Source organism: Eretmochelys imbricata, chromosome 4 (genome assembly GCF_965152235.1).
Source record: "Eretmochelys imbricata isolate rEreImb1 chromosome 4, rEreImb1.hap1, whole genome shotgun sequence".
Lineage (NCBI taxonomy): Eukaryota > Metazoa > Chordata > Testudines > Cheloniidae > Eretmochelys > Eretmochelys imbricata.
The window spans coordinates 87495063-87515361 of NC_135575.1; the positions used below are offsets into that span (position 1 = coordinate 87495063).

A 20299-nucleotide genomic window follows, 5' to 3' on the forward strand; every position below is an offset into this window, starting at 1 on the left:
CATAATCTTCAATTAAAGGTTAATCTTTAATTCCTGGAGATTCCAGGACAATCCTGGAGGATTGGCAACCCTACGGAGGAAGTGGGGAAGGAGTGAGCAGGGGGCAGGGCCTCAGGGAAGGGGCAGGGCAAGGGTATTCATTTTTGTGCGATTAGAAAGTTGGCAACCCTAGCCTGCATCCTAGCTCACTGCACCCCATTCCCATGGCCACTGGTCTACTAGGTTAGCTGTCTGTAGTTGAGCAGTGCAGCCTGCTCTGCCCATCTGCCGCTGCAGTCCTAGTGCCGGGAGCCTGCTCCAGCCAGGGCCACTGGACCCATAATCCTGTGGGGTGGGTGGGCACTGAGCACCCTGGCTTTCTACTGATGCTGCTGGGCCCGATCCTGCATGGCCCAATTTTTGCACCCCCCTACCAGCTCTGTTCCCCGGGGCAAGTGACCCTCGCACCCCACCCTAGTTATGGCCCTGCGGAGGTCACATGAGCCACAGCTATATGCTGATTGGGCTGCAAGTGGCCTGTGGGCTGCATGTGGAGAACCACTAATCTAGCCACTTTCACGTTCTCTAGCTATCTGAAATAGCAATGTAGAAATGTGCTAAATGGAAACAGAAAAGAAAAACAAAATGAGAGAGAGAATTGTTAACTTGTAAAAGCCACCCAAATTTCCTCCCTGACCCCAAACAAAGAACTATACAATGAAAGAAACAAACCAAAAACTAATATACCTTATGAAGAAATTATCACAGCCAGGAGTTCATATGATTTTGTCCCTGTTTTTATTCAGTCCATTTTGAAGCTAAATTAATGAGGGAATTCTCATTTTCTATTCTTTCTGCATTATCATAGATAGCAAAAAGAGATAGTTCCAACATTTGAGATTCCATTCTAAAAAGAAAGTATTGAGAGGGCTTCTTTAAAATTGGAAAATTAAAAGAGCATCTGATAGCAGTCATTCCTGCACGTTTCATGAGCCCCATGGACTAACTGCTTTCTTTACACCTTATGGCTTTGATTTACATTAAAAATATGTCAGCATTAAAGTATTTAGCGTATAAAGCTATGCTGAATACTGCAAAGTCACCCTAATTTTCATGTCCGTATGTGCTCCTATTTTAATACGGAAGCAATCTGCCAAAATGTGTACCACTATAGAGTACATCTGATTGAAAATAAATGTGTTCTTTAGCAGTTACATTGTCTTAGGCTCACACCCTGGAGGTGCATGTTGACTTTGTATATTAACACAAGTTGTCAAACATGTCACATTGTAGCAATACAGAGTTAAGAAATTTCACAAAGTACCATGGAAATTAACTTTGTGGTGTGATACTGCATACTTTACTGAAGCAATAAAGCATGCAATACTGAGCCACACGTCACAGTGGGTAAGTGTGAAGCACTGGGGTACCATTTAACCAGTTCAGTAACGTTCACTTTTATAAAATACTGCATGCACTCAAATTTCATGTGATTTGTGTTACTTATACCCAGATATTTTATTTGCGTTTTACTCCCCAATAGCCTTCAAAAGCTACATGCTATTGATATTTATAATTTACTTGTTCATCTTCCTTTGTTGGGGAAGAGATATTTTAGGTGCCTCTTACCAGCCAAGAAAGCCTGTACAACTATTCTTAAAGTGTATGTTTGCTTTTATGAATCAGTTTTTAAAAATGAACAAATACTTGTAGTAATGCATGTCATATATGTACATTAAATTTAAAATAATGAACACATAGACAAAAGTTAGGATGGCTTTGACGTGTTTTGATTAGATTTATAATCCAAATATTACTGACATATTTCTAACATAATTGCTTACTTCCTTTGTTGAACTGCACTGGCAGGTTTGGATGACATACACTTAATTTCCAAATTACTTTGCTATATTTCTTCACTCAGTGGGGCTACGGCTACAGAGTGCTCAATTCTGATGTTATGAAGAGACTGAAACCACTCCACAGTTAAGGTTGCAACCAGGACTCTATTATAATGCTAATTTCTGACCCCTAAAATAAAAATGCTCACTTTTAAAATTTGAAGGGAAATTTTTAGTAGAAGGGAGAATTTTTCCAGAAAATTTGAAAGAAAGTAAGACTTAAAACTGAAAATACAGTCAAATTATGATTATGGAATTACTTGGTAAATAGTTTCCATCATATCTACAGGAGAGTTTTCAAGCAAAGAAAATAAAAAGTAATCATTAGCATTTTTTCAAAAAGTAGATATAGGCCTTGAATGCTATATCCAGCAGAGCAAAACAATGTAGACAATATTTTCATTGGCAACATTAACATATAAAAATTCACGTGTAATTCCTCCCCCCGGAAAACATTAGATCAGACCCCATTTCACAGGGACTTTCTATGTCAATTGATTTACCTAGGAGCAGGTTAGAAGTTTCAATCTTAGAAGGCCTGGGCACTCTAGCCCCGATCCACAAAAACATTTAAGTATGTGTATAGTTCAAGAAACAAGATGGAGGACAATGGTGAATTGGGCTCCATATAGCTACATGGTAGGTATCTTCCCTAGATAATCAAATACCTTCTTTCACAAGGCCAATTTATTATTATAATTAGAGATAAGCCTTTACCAAAACCATAGATCCAAACACCCTTAAACTTTGAGAAAGTTTGCATCAGGAGTCAGATCCAAAATTTGCATCTTGGACCCATCTCTAATTATTGTATATAGTCTTTCAAATAACTGTACCTTAAACCCATATAGACAGCCCTGTAATTGCAGCCATTTACCTGAATGTCCATCAAATCCATAGACCACTGGTGAGGCAGAGGAGGTGTCAAGGTTCCTCCCCCACTCTGAACTCTAGGGTACAGATGTGGGGACCTGCATGAAAAACCTCCTAAGCTTATCTTTACCAGCTTAGGTCAAAACTTCCCCAAGGTACAAAGTATTCCCCCCGTGGTCCTTGGAATGGCCGCTACCACCACCAAACTAATACTGGTTACTGGGGAAGAGCTGTTTGGACGCGTCTTTCCCCCCAAAATACTTCCCAAAACCCTGCACCCCACTTCCTGGACAAGGTTTGGTAAAAAGCCTCACCAATTTACCTAGGTGACTACAGACCCAGACCCTTGGATCTTAAGAACAATGAACAATCCTCCCAACACTTGCACCCCCCCTTTCCTGGGAAATGTTGGATAAAAAGCCTCACCAATTTGCATAGGTGACCACAGACCCAAACCCTTGGATCTGAGAACAATGAAAAAACATTCAGTTTTTTACAAGAAGACTTTTAATAGAAAATAGAAGTAAATAGAAATGAAGAAATCCCCCCTGTAAAATCAGGATGGTAGATATCTTACAGGGTAATTAGATTAGAAAACATAGAGAACCCCTCTAGGCAAAACCTTAAGTTACAAAAAAAGGTACACAGACAGAAATAGTTATTCTATTCAGCACAATTCTTTTCTCAGCCATTTAAAGAAATCATAATCTAACACATACCTAGCTAGATTACTTACTAAAAGTTCTAAGACTCCATTCCTGGTCTGTCCCTGGCAAAAGCAGCATGCAGACAGACCCAGACCCTTTGTTTCTCTCCCTCCTCCCAGCTTTTGAAAGTATCTTGTCTCCTCATTGGTCATTTTGGTCAGGTGCCAGCGAGGTTACCTTTAGCTTCTTAACCCTTTACAGGTGAGAGGAGCTTTCCCCTGGCCAGGAGGAATTTCAAAGGTGTTTACCCTTCCCCTTATATTTATGACACGCCCCCCAAATCTCAGCTAGGGTGAAACACTGGCTGGGATTTCTTCCTGGAGCTCTAGGAAAAACAGAGTTAATAAGACACATGCATCTCTAAATATACTACCAAGTACATAAAGACTAACAATATTTTCCACATCTTAAGGACGATTTTAACCAGTTGATTCTGGGAAACTTTCACGGGAGAGTGCATCAGCCACTTTGTTAGAAGCTCCTGAGATGTGTTGGATGTCGAAATCAAAATCTTGGAGAGCTAAACTCCACCGAAGAAGTTTTTTGTTAGTTTCTTTGACGGTGTGAAGCCACTTCAGTGCAGCATGGTCGGTTTGCAGGTGGAAACGCCGTCCCCAAACATATGGGCGTAGCTTTTCCAGAGCGTAGACAATGGCATAACATTCTTTTTCAGTGACTGACCAGTTGCTTTCCCTCTCAGACAGTTTTTTGCTGAGAAACACTACAGGGTGGAATTCTTGATCAGGTCCTTTCTGCATTAAAACTGCTCCCACACCACGCTCGGATGCATCTGTGGTTACTAGGAACGGTTTGTCAAAGTCTGGGGCCCTTAGTACAGGGTCAGACATGAGTGTCGCTTTAAGCTTGTTAAAGGCCTTCTGACACTTTCCGGTCCACTGAACAGCATTTGGCTGTTTCTTTTTGGTTAGGTCTGTCAGTGGGGCAGCGATTTGGCTGTAGTGCGGTACAAATCGTCTGTAATAACCAGCCAAGCCTAAGAAGGATTGAACCTGTTTCTTTGACTTTGGGACAGGCCACTTTTGGATAGCATCCACTTTGGCCTGTAGGGGGCTGATAGTTCCTTGACCCACCTGGTGTCCAAGGTAAGTCACTCTGTTTAGGCCTATTTGACACTTCTTAGCCTTAACAGTTAGTCCTGCCTCCCTTATGCGCTCAAGGACTTTTTGTAGATGTTCCAGGTGGTCTGCCCAGGAATCCGAAAATATGGCCACATCATCAAGGTAGGTGACTGCATATTCTCCTAATCCCGCTAGGAGACCATCTACAAGTCTTTGGAAAGTGGCGGGTGCATTTCGCAGCCCGAAAGGGAGTACATTAAATTCATACAGCCCGAGATGTGTGATGAAGGCTGACCTTTCCTTGGCAGATTCATCTAGCGGTACCTGCCAGTACCCCTTTGTTAAGTCCAAGGTAGAGATGAACTGGGCCCGTCCCAGTTTCTCTAACAGTTCATCTGTGCGTGGCATTGGATAGTTGTCTGGGCGAGTTACAGCATTTAGCTTACGGTAGTCCACGCAAAAACGTATTTCCCCATCTGGTTTGGGAACTAGAACCACTGGAGATGCCCATGCACTTTCAGAGGGGCGGATTACACCCATCTGTAACATATCCTGGATCTCCCGTTCTATAGCAGTTTTAGCTTGAGGAGACACCCGGTAAGGTTGGACCCTAATTGGGTGAGCATTACCTGTGTCAATGGAGTGGTATGCCCGTTCAGTCAGTCCTGGGGTGGCTGAGAACGTTGGCGCGTAGCTAGTGCACAGCTCCTGGATCTGCTGTCGCTGCATACGCCCAAGGGTCATGGAGAGGTTCACCTCTTCCACACCACCAGCACATTTCCCTTCGTAGTAGACACCTTCAGGCCACTCAGCATCATCTTCTCCCTGGGCTGTAAACTGACAAACCTTTAATTCTCTGGAATAAAAGGGCTTTAGAGAATTAATATGGTACACCTTAGGCTTTCGGTTGGAGGTGGGGAATGCTATGAGATAATTAACAGCTCCCAGGCGCTCCTGGACCGTGAATGGCCCTTCCCACGATGCTTCCATTTTATGGGCCTGGAGCGCCCTTAAGACCATGACCTGGTCTCCTACTTTGAAGGAACGCTCTCTGGCATGTTTATCATACCAGGCTTTTTGCTCTTTTTGAGCATCCTGTAAGTTTTCTTTAGCAAGGGCTAAAGAGGTTCGGAGGGTGTTTTGTAGGTTGGTTACAAAGTCCAGAATGTTAGTTCCTGGAGAAGGTGTAAATCCCTCCCATTGCTGCTTCACCAACTGCAATGGCCCCTTAACCTCACGGCCATATACAAGTTCAAATGGGGAAAACCCTAAACTGGGATGTGGTACAGCTCTGTAGGCAAAGAGCAACTGCTGCAACACTAGGTCCCAATCATTGGAGTGCTCATTTACGAATTTACGTATCATGGCCCCCAAAGTTCCATTAAACTTCTCCACCATGCCATTTGTTTGATGGTGGTAAGGAGTGGCAACCAAGTGATTTACCCCATGAGCTTCCCAAAGGTTTTTCATAGTTCCTGCCAGGAAATTAGTCCCTGCATCTGTGAGGATGTCGGAGGGCCAACCTACCCTGGCAAAAATGTCTGCTAGTGCCTGGCATACACTTTTAGCCCTGGTGTTGCTTAGAGCTACTGCTTCCGGCCATCGGGTGGCAAAATCCATGAAAGTCAGTATGTACTGCTTTCCTCTGGCTGTCTTTTTCGGAAAAGGACCCAGAATATCCACAGCTACTCGCTGAAATGGAACTTCAATGATGGGGAGTGGTTGTAGAGGGGCTTTGACCTGGTCTTGGGGTTTTCCCACTCTTTGGCACACCTCACAAGACTGGACATAGGTAGAAACATCCTTGCCCATTCCCTCCCAGTGGAATGACCCCCCCAAACGGTCTTTGGTCCTGTTCACCCCAGCATGGCCACTAGGGTGATCGTGGGCTAAGCTCAAGAGCTTGGCCCGGTATTTAGTTGGAACTACCAACTGTCTCTGAGGATGCCAGTCTTCCTGGTGTCCACCAGAAAGAGTTTCCTTGTATAAAAGTCCTCTTTCTACAACAAACCTGGATCGATTAGAAGAGCTGAGAGGCGGTGGGTTGCTCCGTGCCGCCGTCCAAGCTCTCTGGAGGCTTTCATCTGCTTCCTGTTCGGTCTGGAACTGTTCCCTTGATGCTGGGGACATCAGTTCCTCATTGGATTGTGGACCTAGGCTTGGTCCCTCTGGAAGCGATATAGGGGATGGAGCTGTTTCTGTTGACTGTGAACTGCTCTCCGCTGGTGCACTATGTTGGGATTCAGGCTCCGGCTGAGCCTCTTGTGTAGGGTTATCGGCTGCTGCCAGTTCAGGTTCAGTGGGGCCCTCTGGTGTTGAGGTTGCAAGTACTGGATTCAGTGCTGACACAGGGTCTGGTGTTGGTTGTTCGGCTGGTTCCGGTTCTGGGACTGGTTCCGTCTGGGTCTCTGGGACTGGATCCACTACTGCTGTTGCAGACATTGGCCTAAGGTCCAGGTCCATCACCTCTGACTGGGTCCTGATAGCAGTTTCCGGAACAGAGCTAGGCCTCACGGCTTGTTTAGCCTGGCTGCGGGTGACCGTTCCCACCCTCTTGGCCTGCTTCACATGATTGGCCAAGTCTTCCCCCAACAGCATGGGAATGGGATAATCATCATAGACTGCAAAAGTCCACATTCCTGACCAGCCCTTGTACTGGACAGGCAACTTGGCTGTAGGCAAATTGAAAGAGTTGGACTTGAAGGGTTGAATCGTCACTTGGATCTCTGGGTTGATTAAATTGGGGTCCACTAAGGAAGCATGGATAGCTGACACTTGTGCTCCGGTGTCCCTCCACGCGGTGACCTTCTTCCCGCCCACACTCACAGTTTCCCTCCGCTCCAAGGGTATCTGGGAAGTATCTGGGCCTGTGGACCTCTGGTGTGATTCCGGTGCAATGAACTGTAATCTGTTGGGGTTCTTGGGGCAGTTGGCCTTTACATGCCCCAGCTCGTTACATTTAAAACATCGTCCAGCTGACGGGTCACTGGGGCGAGGAGGGTTGCTGGAGAACGGGGTGGCAGGACGATAAGGGGTCTGGAGGGTTCTTTGGGAGGTAGGTGGGGCTTTGGGCGGCCCCCGGTAATAGGGTGTGGTCTGGGGTGGTCCCTTCTGGTCTCCGCTCCAACTGCGACCAGTTTTCTTCTTCTCTGCCACCTCCACCCATCTGGCTCCAATCTCTCCTGCCTCGATTACAGTTTTGGGTTTCCCATCTAGGATGTATCTTTCTATTTCCTCAGGAACACCCTCTAAGAATTGTTCCATTTGCATTAGGAAGGGCAAATTTACTGGAGATTCAACACTTGCTCCTGATATCCAGGCATCCCAATGTTTCACAATGTGGTAGGCATGTCGGGTAAATGACATGTCTGGTTTCCACCTTAGGGCTCTGAACCTCCGACGAGACTGCTCGGGTGTTATCCCCATTCTGACTCTCGCCTTGGATTTAAACAGTTCATACTTGTTCATGTGTTCTTTAGGCATTTCAGCTGCCACCTCAGCTAAGGGTCCACTGAGCTGCGGCCTCAGCTCTACCATGTACTGGTCAGTAGAGAGGTTGTATCCAAGGCAGGCCCTTTCGAAGTTTTCTAGGAAGGCCTCAGTATCATCGCCTGCCTTGTAGGTGGGGAACTTTCTGGGATGGGAAGTGGTACTTGGAGAAGGATTACTAGGGTTTGTTGGGATATTCTGCTGAGCCTTTATCTTCTCCATCTCCTCCACATACTTCCTCTCTTTTTCCTTCTCCTCCAGTTCTTTGTCCCTCGCTTCCATAGCTCTCCTGTGAGCAGCCGCTTGGTGTTGTTCTGCCTCCCTTTCTTGTTCCTTCTTCAGCCGCATGAGTTCTATCTGTCTTTCATGTTCCCTTTGTCTTTCCTCAGCCTGAAATTTGGCTAATTCCAGCTGTAGTCGAGCTGAGGATTTGGTCATTCTAACCTCTCTGTTTTTAACTAACTTTACACCCGAGGTTTAGAAATAAACAAACAAAACTTGGCTGTAAAATTTTGCTGTGCTGGAATAGAATACCTATTCTCTGATAGTGATTGTCAGCCTACAGAAAAAGACAATTCCCTTGTCTCTGCTCTGGGCCCAACTTAAAGCAAAAAACCTTCAACTACTTGGAAACCTGCTTACCCAGCCCAAAGAAAAAGCAAATGGGTAGAACACACACCCCTTATTTACTTTTAGGAAGAAAAGAAAAAAAAACCTCTGGGTTGGAAGACTGTGAATTTCCCTGCAGGAGTTAAGTACCCTGCCTCCAGGCAAAGAAAACCTGCAATTCACAAGATAATCCCCTTTTGTCTCTGCTTGGCCACAAAGCAGGGAAAACCCAAGATGCTTTCAGTTTCAAAGCTGCTTCAAAGCCACAGGAAAAAAAAATTCCTTTTTAAAATCTGTATTTCTAGTTCAAAAAATCTCAACTGGATCTCAAAATGATTTCAGGTTAATCCCACCACTATGCCACCATGTCAAGGTTCCTCCCCCACTCTGAACTCTAGGGTACAGATGTGGGGACCTGCATGAAAAACCTCCTAAGCTTATCTTTACCAGCTTAGGTCAAAACTTCCCCAAGGTACAAAGTATTCCCCCCGTGGTCCTTGGAATGGCCGCTACCACCACCAAACTAATACTGGTTACTGGGGAAGAGCTGTTTGGACGCGTCTTTCCCCCCAAAATACTTCCCAAAACCCTGCACCCCACTTCCTGGACAAGGTTTGGTAAAAAGCCTCACCAATTTACCTAGGTGACTACAGACCCAGACCCTTGGATCTTAAGAACAATGAACAATCCTCCCAACACTTGCACCCCCCCTTTCCTGGGAAATGTTGGATAAAAAGCCTCACCAATTTGCATAGGTGACCACAGACCCAAACCCTTGGATCTGAGAACAATGAAAAAACATTCAGTTTTTTACAAGAAGACTTTTAATAGAAAATAGAAGTAAATAGAAATGAAGAAATCCCCCCTGTAAAATCAGGATGGTAGATATCTTACAGGGTAATTAGATTAGAAAACATAGAGAACCCCTCTAGGCAAAACCTTAAGTTACAAAAAAAGGTACACAGACAGAAATAGTTATTCTATTCAGCACAATTCTTTTCTCAGCCATTTAAAGAAATCATAATCTAACACATACCTAGCTAGATTACTTACTAAAAGTTCTAAGACTCCATTCCTGGTCTGTCCCTGGCAAAAGCAGCATGCAGACAGACCCAGACCCTTTGTTTCTCTCCCTCCTCCCAGCTTTTGAAAGTATCTTGTCTCCTCATTGGTCATTTTGGTCAGGTGCCAGCGAGGTTACCTTTAGCTTCTTAACCCTTTACAGGTGAGAGGAGCTTTCCCCTGGCCAGGAGGAATTTCAAAGGTGTTTACCCTTCCCCTTATATTTATGACAGGAGGTAAGTAGCACAGTTGGAGCTAGTCAACATTCCTGCTTGCCTCCACTTTCAACTGGAGAGGCATATACATGTCCCAGACTACAATAATAGGGGTAGGAAAAAGCAGAGAGCCAGTTCTAAGTGTGGTTCCCATTATGGTACTGCCTGGGGACACTATTATAACCTGTTGGCACTGGGGTTTGATTAATTCTCATTGAAAGTGATAGATGTAACAGCTGCCTTTCATTCAGAATAAATGCAAAAAGCAATTAAGCTCCTTTATGGAATAGACATCTGAAACAATAGGAGCCACTGGCTAAAACACAGACCATGTGCGAGGCTGGAATAGGTGTTGAGCCATACAGTCTGAGTGGTTTTCCTTGAGGTCTGAATACAAACATGTGGGAGCTGCATACAGTTTGATAGAGCTGTGCGCATGAGGGAGAGAGAAGGGGCAGTAACACCCTGGAACCATCCAGTGAAGGGAGCAAGGAAACCCCAGAGACAGCCAGAGAAGTACTTGTAGCATGACCCTAAGAAAAAGCTAAGAGAGCTTTTTGTTAAAGTTCTGACTAAGAAGAGACGTGGAAGTATGAGCAAAAACTGGATGTTTCATTCCTACCATGTTGAGGAAAACAGGACTTTATGTACATTCTTGGTAAATAATACCTGACTCCATCATCAATTTGTCCTCCTAATGGAAACAACTTGCAACTTCCTGAGTATTGGCTAAAGGGGGTAGCCCTATATTAAATTGAGGGGGAAAGAACTGATTCCATTTCTGAAAGAATTCTACCCAAGGAAGCCAGTATTCAGTTGTAAGAAGTATAGATTTGATCTCAAGGAAGATATGTAACATACAAGTTTTTTTAGTGTTGCCACCATTTAACTTAACAAAGAGTATGGGCCAGATTTAATGGTGAGGTAAATGATGGGTTAACTTCCACGCTGTTGAGTAAGTGAATATGTCACTAAATAAGTATAAACTCCAAACTGCAGGGATGGAGGGGCAGGCATGCAATGGCAGTAAGACAGAACTGGGGGGGGGGGGGGCCAAGTGCTTTATGTTATATCTTTTTACACAATCCTGTTTGTTTTTTCCTGATACAGCCACCACCCTTCCACCTCCTCATATGAATTTGCACCCACATACTGACATAACTTAAAACACTTTTGAATTTGGCCCATTATTTGTTTCTATAGGCTTTGAAGCCATTTTGCATTTCACTTTCAGTTCAGCAGGAATGAGCACTAGTCTACACACTCTTTGTGCACCAGCAAGAGTGCCTTACACAGAAGTAGCTTATTTTGTTTTGTAGCTGATTTAGTTAAATTGCTGCAACCCCCTTGTATGTAAATCAGTTTCAAAATCTCGACAAAAGGGAACAACTCCCACTTAACTAAAGGGTAATTAAGAGTAGACCAGCCCCAAAAGAAAAAAAATATGTTTTTTCAAAGTATGCTGTTTTTCATAAATATGACTCCAAAATACCATATGGAGTATAAACAGTTACTAACTTTATTTAGCTGTTTAAAAATTATCTCTGTGTTTTTACTAACAATCTAATTGTTGGGTATTTTTGGTCACATATAAAGGACTCTGAGTTTCCAATCACTCTAACTGTGGAATGACATGGCGGCATATTATATATGATGACTCAAAGTGAGCCCTTGTACGAGCTAGAGCAGTGGTTCTCAAACTATGGGGCAAGCCTCCCAAGGGAGGCACGAGCAGTGTGCTTTTTTTTTTTTTTGAAGAGCTCTGGCTATCAGCCCTGGGTGGCTAGGGCTCGTGCAGAAGAGCCGTAAATACCTGGGAAGTGGGAATGAAGGGGACAGCCAGAGCCCAGCCAGGCCAGGGCTGACAGCTGGAGTCCTGCCACCCAAGCACGGTCTCTCCTTCCCACCCAACCCCACTGTCTCACTGTGAGGCAGCCCAGACTTGGGCTCTCCTTCCCTCCTTCAATCATAGAATATCAGGGTTGGAAGGGACCTCAGGACGTCATCTAGTCCAACCCCCTGCTTAAAGCAGGACCAATCCCCAATTTTTGCCCCAGATCCCTAAATGGCCCCCTGAAGGATTGAACTTATAACCCTGGGTTTAGCAGGCCAATGCTCAAACCACTGAGCTATCCCTCCCCTGCAAATCCCTCACCAGGAGACAGTCTGAGCTGAGGCTCTCCTTCCCCCATTCCCCAATCCCTCATCTGGAGGCAGTGGGGCTCCGGCTGTAAGCCCCAGGGTGTCAGCAGCAGCACAGAAGGAAGGGTGACAATGGGGCTCAACCCTTCCTTCTGTGCTGCTCCTGGCACAGCGCTGCCTTCAGAGCTGAGTGCCCAGCCAGCAGCTGCTGCTCTCTGCTCTGCCTTCAGAGCTGGGCAGCGGGATATGTACTTGGAGAGGGTGGCGTAAATGACTACAGACACAAAGAAAGGGAGCCCAATCAAGTAAGTCTGAGAATCACTGAGCTACAGCAATTTTGTTGAAGTCAGTAGAGTTGTACTGTGATGTTACACTCCACATGTTTAATGGAAATATGTTTATAAGTGTGAATATGATGTAACTGGAATATGCTTCATGAAAAGGTATCTTGTAAGGTATCATTACAAAGCTTATAATCTACTGAGTGTGTTCATCCTCTTTGTATGAATGTATCATTCTTGTATCTGAAGCTAGAAATATGAAGTATTACTCTAACATTCTATTGTAATTATGCAAAGTGTGGGCCATTAATGGTGGTTTAGAATCTTGATGGCTCTCATTGACCAGGAAAATTGGTTGTAAATGGCTCTGTTTACTTGTAAGTCTTCCTATGTGGGGCGGGGACCCAGAGAGACAAAAGATTCCCGCCTTGTGCCAAAGCTATAAAAGGGGGTGGAACAGAACAAAGGGGGCTGCCAGTCATGAGAAATCCCCTAGTTACCACCTGAGTTGGCACTAACAAGAACTGTACTGGGGAAAGACATGGGCCCAGACTAAGAAGGAGTCTAGTCTGTGAAAGAAGCTTATTGGAACATCTCTGAGGGTGAGATTTACCTGTATTCAGTTTCTTAAATGTATTAGGCTTAGACTTGCATATTTTGTTTTATTTTGCTTGGTAACTTACTTTGTTCTGTTGGTTATTACTTGAAACCACTTAAATCCTGCTTTTTATACTTAATAAAATCACTTTTGTTTATTAATTAACCCAGAGTAAGTGATTAATACCTGGGGGAGCAAACAAGCTGAGCATATCTCTCTATTGGTGTTATAGAGGGCGGACAATTTATGAGTTTACCCTGTATAAGCTTTATACAGAGTAAAACAGATTTATTTGGGGTTTGGATCCCATTGGGAGCTTGGTGTCTGGGTGCTGGAGATAGGTGACTTGCTGAGCAGTTTTTGGTTAAAGTCAGCAGCTTTGAGGGCATGGACCAGACCTGGGTCTGTGTTGCAGCAGACTAGGATATCTGGCTCAACATGGCAGGGTTCTGGAGTCCCAAGCTGGCAGTGGAAAACAGGCTCAGAGGTAATTCCAGCACATCAGGTGACAGCCTCAAGGGAGTCTCTGTAATCAAACCCGTCACATGTACCCACTTACATTAGGGCTGAATTTCGTCTGTCTTGTGTAAAAGTGAGACTGTGCCTTTTAACATGTCTATCAACTATGCACACACTCAAGGCATAGATGTGCTTTTATTCACGAAACACATTTATGATGTTGAAATACAATATTATTCTGGTAACTGGCAGCTTCATTGTTGTGATAATGATCTAAGCAGGTTTTAAACATGGAAGGCTAATTTTTCAGTCATTCTCTAGTCTAGTTTATACACGCAAACCTTAAAGGCTGCTTTTTAAAATTGGACTCATAATGATTTTAAGTTAATAGGAAAAAATTACAAAGCTGAGGCTGGCTATCTCTGATTTCAATTATGTTTTGTATCAGTTGTAAATAAATTACATTTTTCAAGCTATGATTACTACATAAAAGTGATAGAAGCAACAAATCATTAATGGTGTGAATTACTGAAAAATACATGAATCAGAGAGTACAAAAGTATTTAGGATTTTTGATTTGATTAATCAGATTTTCAGCATCCATAGTAAAAAATAAATTAAAAATATAATCTTGGCTAAACTACCAAAAATTCTAGCAACTTCTTATAAAGGCATTTTTGTTACTGGATCAGCATATGTGTATAAGACTATTTGAATATCCTCTTGCTGGATATATAATACTGTACTTTCTTGGGACACAATTTAAAATGTGGTTTTTACCGACTTTAGAATCAAGTCTATTACATGTTTTCTATTTATTCTGGACATTCCACAAACCAAAAAAAAAAAAAAGCCATGAATCGTGTAAACAAATTAATTCATAACAGATGGAGTGAAAGTAAATTTTGGCATGTACAGAGCTACAATTTCATGGTTGTACAATCTTTGACCCTTCTGTGTTTTTACATGACAGCTGAAGTTGATTTGAAACTTTCCAGGCTAAGAGTCAGCCACATATGAAAAGATGAAGCTCCACTTCTTATAAATGGCGCTTAACACTTGCATTATAGCTTATCAGGAAGAAAAGAAAAAAAAAACAACCTCTTAACAACTCAGCATACCACACAAATTCTTGTCTGTTTGCAGACTCTTTTGAGTTTGAGTGACAAAGGGCTGACTTTATGAACACATTATCTTGGATGTACTGATTTTACAAGCTCTTGAAATTGTGCCAGATAAAAGACTGCAGCAGCAGCAGCACAGCTAAAAAGGCTCATAACATGAAGAAAGACCCTCCACTTTCTTTGACTGAAGTAATTTCTTTTAAACATCAATGTAAGAAAGTAGGTGGCTTTTTAAAGTTCTATTGCCCTTGAAGTTGACTGTCAATTCACAGCATGGACTGACTGATGTCACCATGCACATGGGAAGTTTAAAGTTTTACGAGGTCTAGCATAGAAGTGAGCAACAGCGATATAATTTTTATAATTGTTTTTAAGAAATTAGCTGAGAGATGAGTGAGTAATTCATGGTGTTTGATGACTTTTCCCTCACGTCTGGTTGCAAGTTGTCCAAGAGCAACTTATTCATAGACTTGGGTGGCCAGGTCATTAGCTGGGTAAACTGACATAGCCCCACTGAAGTCAATGGAGTTTAGCCAATTTACAATAGTTGAGAGTCTAGGCCTGGATCCTCAAAGATATTTAGGGGCCTAACTCCCATCCAAGGGAATTAGGCACCTACATGCCTTTGAGGCTCTGGGCCCTAACCTTATCTCAAGATAAGAAGGGATCATTTTGTTCACTTTTCCTCCGGTGCTTATATGTCTCCCATTTCCATAGTATCTAAGCACCTCACAATACTGGGCGTAAATATCCTCATGGCACCCCTGTGATGATAGTCATCTAGCCCGACCTCCTGCATAATACAGATGATTGAATTTCACCCAGTAAATTCTACATTGAGCCCCATAACTTGCGGTGGAACCACAGTATATCTTTTAGAAAGACATACAATTTTAATTTAAAGACTTCAAGTGATGGCGGCTCCCTTGGTAAACTGTTTTAATGATTAATTACTCTGAATTAAAAATTGTGTGCGTTATTTCCAGTCTGAAGTTTTCTAGCTACAGCTTTGAGCCATCGGATCTTTTTATGCTTTCTTTCGGCTGCTAGGTAAAAAAGTCCTTCTAATAATAGATGTCTTCTTTCTGTGTAGATTCTTGTAGATCATGATTTTCTCAACTTTATCTGCTATTTAAAATGACTTGCAGAATATCTTCTCGCAATGATTCATTATCTAGGTCATTCGTGAGCATTTTGTTGTAGGTATTTAACATTTGCAATGCAAAATTAGAGCTGTGTTGTTTAGTTTTAATTGAACCTATGGCTTACATAGTATGATTTCTCTTCCCTGAGTGGATAAGTATTATTCTTAAAATTAGATTGCCAGTGCAAAAACTCACTTTCAAAATTGTCCAAAATTGCTTTCCTTGAATATTCCTTAATATTTCTTATAAAGTTCACTCTTTCCAGAAGCATGCCTACCAGTACACTCATTTGCTGGGCTGTTCTTGGAAAACCAACACAAGTGAAGTGCCAACAGTCAAAACAAATTCAATTTTTTTGTTTGAACAAACATACATGGAAAATGTATCTCTGTCCAGCTCTAAATTAGCCCATAGTAGTATGACTATATCCCAACAAAGTCCGAAGGCTCATGTGCCTATAAGATGTCACTAAAACAATAATAAATGTTCCCTGTGTTTGTCCATCATAGTTAGAATGTCCTTGTCCATCATAGTCAACCATAATTCTCTGCCTCTAGCCCCTTTGGCTCTCTACATTACTTTGTTTGTGTGTTTTTGCAGACATTCCTTACTTTCCCAGCTCTACAATGTATTATCTATTACACAGTTCTAAATTAATCTTACATGCTTGTGTGTTTCTGAAGCCTAACAAATTTAGGCCCTGATTCAGGAAAGCACTTAGGCATGCGCTTAATGTTAAGCATGTGCTGAAGTGCTATCCTGATGAGGAATGCTTTCCTGGATCAGGGCCATAGAAAGACCATAGATCTTTCTTCCTTTCTTTTTTTATTAATTTATTTTTCAATTTGTATATTATGCACTATATTATAGTCTTCTCTCTCCTGTGTTCCGATTTAGTTACAGTCTTGATCACTGCAACTCCTCAGTAACATTCCTGCCCGCTGACTCATAGCAGACCTAAGTCTCAACTCTACAGAATTTAATAGCAAAAACAATCTCGCTCACAGAAAGGCTGTGGAATTCTTTGCATCAGCGAGGAAGATTTAACAATTGTAAGTTATGTCTGGAGAGTAAAGGTAAAGATGGTAGGTGGGCTTGAGGGTGTAAGCAGGGATTTGGGGTGCTTTCTACAATGCTGAGTAAAAATGGACATGTTTTTGAACTAATAACATATTGTTTTAATGATCTCTAATGGTGTGACTGTGTTAAGGGTGGATATAGATGTTTTGCTAAAACATTTAGTTATGTTATTCAATAAACTCTAAACTAAGATCTGTAGTCCTAAATATATTTTAATACATTAATGTATGAACTATGGCAAGACTGTTTTTGGGCCTTAAAATGGGTTAAAATCATTGACAGCGTTGCAGAAAAAGTGGGTGCATTTCTGTAGATGATATTACCCAATGTAAAACAGTGCACTGCTTGAATAATGAGGTAATGAATACTTGTTCATGAGAATGGTTTAGCTTTTAATAATTCTTAAGAATGCAAGGAGAAAAATATTTCCCTGCAGGTCATATACTGACCAATTTACATTTTCAGCAGGAGATTTCACTTCACTGCAAAGGTTCTTGCCTATTATTATTATTATTTTATTTTATTTATTTAGCGCCATTGATGTTCTTGGCACTGTACAAATACAGATGACACAGTGCAAACTCCACACAGCTTGCAATCTACAGAATTCAGGCAGGCAAAACCAAAACCAAATCACACATCGAGAGTCCAATATTTTAGCAGTGTAGTGTTTTTTGATGGTATTGATATCTATTTGGTGGATTACCATTGAAGAACATTGAAGGATAAGTAATTTTCGGAGGAATTTGAACAGAGGGGAAGTCTGACTAGAGCATAAATAGTGGGAGGAAATTCCATGCATAAGGATGGCATGGTAGAAGAAAGTTTAAATACATCTACCTGGCTTTTTTTTCTTCAGTGAAATAATTTAAAATCTCTCAGAGAGCCATGCACATCCCCTCCCCGCTATAATATCTTATCTACTATATGGGTACCACTGTCCTTTTATGGATGGAATGTCAGAACATCTCATAAGCCTTAATACTGCTTTACCTAAAGATGATTCTCCTTTGGATCAAGTGGTAGTATTTTGTGTCTTCAGATGAGAAGAACTTTCTTTAGGTTTTTATCTTCACCTATGGCCTTTCATGGTGTGTGGAAAACTGATGACAGCAAATCTGTAAGATCTGTTATCCACCTTGAAGGTTTTTCAGGGGAAGAGCTCCTATGTGTACAATTTCTGTTTTCTTTACCGGTAAATGTTGGTGTTAGAGGGAAAGTCATCTTTATAATTATTCAGCACATATTATCTCTTTGGAGTCACTGAAGTCAGTAACAGAAAAATGTTCACTAAAATCATGTGACTGATTTCAGCTGTGTTGTGACTATTTATTTACTCATATGGCAGCTTTATTGGAATGAATAGGCTTGCTTGCTGCTTTAATATGTGAATGTTTGTTTATTTATAATCATTGACATAGTGTAGGGAGAGACTTTCTTAATTAATTGTTTTACCTTGTAAGGAGATTTCTGATTAAGTTGTAAGTAACTATGTAAAATGAATGTAATTGTTTAAATAGGCAAAGAGATTAGCATGAGGATGTAGACTGTCATGATGTCTGTCTGGAGTGGCTCATGACTGTGAGTGCCTACCTCAGGGCAGACTGTCAAAATAGGGCGGACACCCCAGACTAGTGGTATATTCTATAATTAGATTTCACTAAGCCAGTGACTAATGTGAACTCCTGGATCACTGTAACAATCTTACCATGGAGTCAGAAATAGTCCCCACAGACTCTCCAGTCTATCTTGCAGTCCATTTTCTCTCTGATTGTTATGTTTCTCTGAATAAATAAATAATACTTTGTTTTGAAGAAGGTGTCTGCCACTTGTATTTTCAGACAGATCACTGCTCCTGAAGGGAAGTTTCGGGCAGGTGCCAAACTTGGTTGAGCTAGCTAAGGAAACAAAGTTGGTAAACCAGGGTACTGTAACCTGGAGACCCAATCTAAAAGTAGGCTGAATCACAGGATTCCAACCTGAGAGACAGAGCGGTCAAAGGTTCAGCTAATCCTGAACCATGACTTTTTGTTAATAAAAATCAGTGGGAGTACAAGGTCCTGCTGCAAGTTATATTGGAAGGGAGGTCTAATTAGGTGCAATGGGAGGAGTTGTACTATACATTAAGTGCCCAGTTCTGCAACCTGCAACCTCACAAGTGGTCCCATTTACCTTACAAGTATTTGAAATATGAAGAAATAAATAAAATATAGGGAAGCTAAGCCAAAGAGGTGAATTTATACCAGATATCATCATAGGCACCGACTTCTTCTGGCACCAGTGAGTGCTCTACCGCCCTCTGTCCCCACCCCCACCTCGACTCCACCCCTGCCCTGCCCCCCTCCTGCCCCAACTCCGCCCCCTCCCTGCCCCTATTTGACTCCTTCCCCAAATCCCCGCCCCGGCCCCACCTCTTCCCCGCCTCCTCCCCTGAGCGTACCATGTTCCCGCACCCCCTGCTCCCTCCCAGAGCTTGCTACAGCTGTTTGGCAGTGGCAAGCACTGGGAGGGAGGGAGGAGTGGAGACGTGGCACACTCAGGGGAGGAGGCGGAGGAGGAGGTGTGGCTGTGGGGGCGGGGTGGGGAGCTTGGCTGCCGGTAGGTTCACCCACTAATTTTTCCCCATGGGTGCTCCAGCCCTGGAGCACCCACAGAGTCGGCACCTATGGATATCATATCAGTGAAACTGTCTTTTGGCTGTGCTAGAGCCGATATAGACAAAGTTGTATTCCAGAGAACTTCCAACTCCAATCCTTGTGCACCTCTGCATGAGAGAGACTTCATTTAAAATGAGCAACCTTTTAAATAGAATGGTTACTTCATTTTAATAGAATATACAAACTCAGCTGCACAAATTCTAAACTCCTACACCTGATCTATAGTTTACATGCAATAGATCAAACATACGGTAAGAGGTATAGGCTGACTAAAAGAACTCTGACGAGTAAAGTCTGCTTTTGCATCAACACCTATTTAAGGTGTGTTTGCTACTCCCTTTAAACAATGAAGTTACTCTAGTTAGAATGATGTTCAATCCTGGAAGGATTAACACTCCATTCAAGCCCGTCAGATTGGGGAACTTTCTGTGGAACAGTTGGACTGTGAAGATTAGTGTGCAGTTGATGAAAATAAATGCCTGCAGTTATGCATACTAGATGAACATGAATTATTAAATGAAAGAAATATAATCCTCAAGTCCTAGACAATATATCTTGATCACAACTGTATGCAGAATAAGTAGTATGACCGAGATAGTCAAAGCTAGAAACGAAAGGTTATGTGCAAGTTGCCCAGCTAGCTGATGTACTCTTAGGTCACTCATCTCCCATGACTGAAAGAAAATCATTGTAACAGGTGGCAACAGCTGCTTTCAAGACTATAGTAGCTGCAACAAGAGAATGACTACACAGATATGTGAAAGTGCCTCAGGTTTGTCATGGTTCAAAGTATTTGAAATCCAGATTAATATCAGAGTTCAATGACAGGCAGGTTTTGCAAATTCTGCTTTCATTAAAACTGAAATTAATAGGGTTGCACTGGTGTAAATAAGAGCAGA

The 20299-nt window shown here is 42.4% G+C and overlaps 1 protein-coding gene across 1 annotated transcript in view; it reads left to right on the top strand.

The window, feature by feature from the left end:
- The window catches only part of FGL1 (fibrinogen like 1), a 64358-nt gene that overhangs the window by 7797 nt on the left and 36262 nt on the right, over nucleotides 1-20299 (top strand). The window contains exon 2 of the mRNA XM_077815576.1: nucleotides 16561-16715. The gene's annotated coding sequence lies outside the window, so the exon portion shown is untranslated. The remainder of the gene's footprint in view (nucleotides 1-16560; nucleotides 16716-20299) is intronic.